At 35.1% G+C, this 3814-nt stretch overlaps 1 pseudogene; it reads left to right on the forward strand.

Annotated features, from left to right (window-relative positions):
* The first annotated feature begins 635 nt into the window (after positions 1–635).
* On the forward strand, positions 636–3630 carry LOC103506056 (annotated as a pseudogene).
* The last annotated feature ends 184 nt before the right edge of the window (positions 3631–3814 follow it).

Consider the following 3814-nt stretch of genomic DNA (forward strand, 5'->3'; position numbering starts at 1 on the left):
GGCCCGGTTTCTGACAAGACGAAACTCGAGAGTTTGAGCTCATTAACCGCGGAGTTTGCAAAAAGTGCGTTTCTAACAATATACGGCCCGGTTTCTGACAAGACGAAACTCGAGAGTTTGAGCTCATTAACCGCGGAGTTTGCAAAAAGTGCGTTTCTAACAATATACTTCTTCGAAATTCCGCAAAGGCAAAGTAATGTGTCTTTTGAAAGTAGAGATGCGAAATCCCAGTCCCAAGGTTGATTTAATTCATTACAATCAAGTCCGCCCTGGGAGTTGAATCTTTAATAAAATGCACTATTTGTTGTGTCTTTTGAAAGTGAGTTGTTGTAAATTTGAACTATCAATTTTTCATAATGTATTTCAACATGGATTTTGTTGACTTTTCTTCTGATGAAGATGGTGCATTTTATTTAGCATCTAACCGCTAACCTCAGCGCGGTTCATTCAAGGTCACTACTTCCCCTCACATGGAAGTGTGTTTATTGTTCCTCGGTCAAACCTTAACCGAGGAGTTTCGTTTCCATTTGTTTACATTTTTGAGTTGTGAAAATATTTTTTATTTCAAAAAATTGCATTTGTGTTGTGTCTTTTGAAAGTGAGTTGTTGTAATTTTGAACTATCAATTTTTCATAATGTATTTCAACATGGATTTTGTTGACTTTTCTTCTGATGAAGAGGATTATGTCCAGCCAGACATCATTCTGAGAGAAGAGCAAGATAGAAGAGAGAGACCAAACCACATGTTTGATTTGTCTGATGAACAATTTTTCATGAGGTTCAGACTCACAAAACAATCTGTGCTATTACTTACGGAGCAAATAGAAGAGAGCATAAAACCCAAGGCACTTGAAATAATATGTACCTACCTAATACTACCTAAGACCTGAGTAAACAGTGTAAACTGGGTGCATATTTTACTAAACTTTAATTGGAGATTTTCCGCCGCCTAGGCTGGCTCTCATCTTACGACGATACAAGTGTAAATAATATGTAATTACCTATGTATCTACCAAAACTACCTAAGACCTGAGTAAACAGTGTAAGCAATGGGTGCATTTTACTAAACTTTAATTGGAGATTTTACGGTAGGTGCCAAAAGATTCAAGGTGAGCTAGAGAAATCACCAGTCAATATTTACAAGTAAATTACTCAAAGATCTACATTAACTTTTTTTTATCATTTCAGGAATGATGCACTCACTGCAGTTGAAAAAGTGTTGCTTACACTGAGATTTTTTGCCACGGGGAATTTCTTAATAACCTGTGGTGATTTCTCAGGCATCCACAAGAGCACTGCATGCAAAACTGTTGCAACTGTTGCCAAAGCAATAGCTGAGTTGAGACCTCAATACATCAGAATGCCTGATGGAGAGGAAGCATTGTCAGTAAAAAACAAATTTTATGACATTGGAAAGTTTCCTCGAGTTGTTGGTGTGATAGATTGTACACATGTGCGCATAGATTCAAGGTGAGCTAGAGAAATCACCAGTCAATATTTACAAGTAAATTACTCAAAGATCTACATTAATTTTTTTTTAACATTTCAGGAATGATGCACTCACTGCAGTTGAAAAGGTGTTGCTTACACTGAGATTTTTTGCCACGGGTAATTTCTTAATAACCTGTGGTGATTTCTCAGGCATCCACAAGAGCACTGCATGCAAAACTGTTGCAACTGTTGCCAAAGCAATAGCTGAGTTGAGACCTGAATACATCAGAATGCCAGATGGACAGGAAGCATTGTCAGTAAAAAACAAATTTTATGACATTGGAAAGTTTCCTCGAGTTGTTGGTGTGATAGATTGTACACATGTGCGCATTCAATCTCCTGGTAAGTCAAATTCCTATTTATTTTAAAAGTTACCTATATCAAAAGCTTATAATATTCCATTTAATTGTGTTCACTTCTCAAATTCAGTAAATTATCCAAGGGTTTTGAGCCTAGATTTTCAAGATTCCTAAATTACTGCGTTCATCTGCCACATCACTGAGGTCTATACAGCTTAAAATATCCCAAGTGCAGTGATTATATTAAAGCCAGTTCGCATTCAAATGTTACAAATTCAAATTTTGTAGTTTGCATTTGCAATCTATTTGACATAAATATTTATTTCATACTTTTTTCTGTAGTATTGTATAATGAGAAGATCACCAAAAAGAATAAAGATTTGAAATTATTGTTATTGTTTCTTTTCATTTTCAGGTGGAGATGAACCAGAAGTTTATAGAAATAGAAAAATGTATTTTTCTATCAATGTCCAAGTGGTTGGGGGCCCTGATCTCCAAATTTATGACATAGTAACTCGCTGGGGAGGGTCAACTCACGACCAAACTATTTTTAATGCATCACGCAATCTGCCACAGGTTTGAGAATGGCGAATTTGATGGAGGTTTCCTCCTTGGAGACAGTGGGTATGAGTGTAGAGCATACATGATGGTACCAGTGAATGCTCGTACTCATGCAGAAGGTCTCTACAACGAAAGTCTCATTAGGACGAGAAATACAGTGGAACGTTTGTTTGGTGTCCTAAAGCGTAGGTTTCCAATATTAGCTTCCGGCATCAGGATAACCAAAGATACAATCCAAAAAGCTGAATACTATATTGTAGCTTGTGCAGTGTTGCACAACATTGCATGTAGGAACAGAGAAGCTGAACCTCCTGTGGATCCAAATCTTCCATTGCAAGTTCCTCCAGAAGTGAATGTGGAAATTCAACCCAGTCAAAATGAAAGAAATCCTAGGTATCGTGTGAGAAGTGGGTTAATAGAAAATTACTTTGCAAACCTGTAGGTGTCATAATATTATGATATATGAATATAGAAGAGGTGAGAAGAGCTGGGAATGTTTATGTTTACTTGTATAGTAGCTACCATCTGTGTATTTCAAATTCATGTGTGATCTACTTTTGGGTAATGTTTTGTTTCCCTTATGTATAAATATATTTCCCAAGTTCATGTATAGGTGTACCTATCTGTGTATTTCAAATTTCATATGTGTGATCTACTTTTGGTACCTAGTCTCCTGTTTATTTTATGTAAATATAACACCTCTATTGTTTCTAATTTGTATCATAGCTATTATTTGTTCTTTTTTCATTTTTCATAGCTTTCATAAATAAAATTATCTTTTGGTAGGGTTTCCAGTTCAAGATCTTTGTCAGCCTCTGCATCAACCCCAACTAGGGTGATTGGTTTTGGCTATTTAAATTTTATGAGTGAATGCCCTTTGCAACCTTAGCTAAATTTTAGCAAGGAAATTCAGGCCTGTTTAAAGTCCCCAGCCAGACACTTCAAGATACCGAAAAAGAAAATAAAATAAAATCCAATTGTGTAGAAAGAAAAATGAACTTTTATTCCAACAAACAAAATAGAAAACAATACAATAAAATTAAATCTTCAAATAAAAAGAAATTTCAGACTATAAAAGAAAAAGGCTGTCTCAATTAAACATTAGGAACAAGAAACTTAGAATGTATGGACTACTTAAAAATAAAGACATAAATCACAGGGAGAAAAAATCAAACAAACTTACAACATAAAAAAAAGACATTAACTACTGAATCACAGAAAAAAACTTAAAAAACAAGAGATCATAGGTAAATGTAGTTAATTACTAGGAACAAAAAAATATAAGGATTCAGTGTACCTACAAAGTAAATTTGCCATGGGGAATCAGGGGACCCTGAAACGGATAGATCATTGATTTCCCAACGAAACCAATGGATAAATTTTCCAATTCCGGTACTTTCTCTTTAAATAGGGAGGTTCATTTGTTTATTAGGCCATATTCCCTAAAAGACATAAATCACAAT

Source organism: Diaphorina citri, unplaced genomic scaffold, assembly GCF_000475195.1.
Source record: "Diaphorina citri unplaced genomic scaffold, Diaci psyllid genome assembly version 1.1 scaffold211, whole genome shotgun sequence".
Classification (NCBI taxonomy): domain Eukaryota; kingdom Metazoa; phylum Arthropoda; class Insecta; order Hemiptera; family Psyllidae; genus Diaphorina; species Diaphorina citri.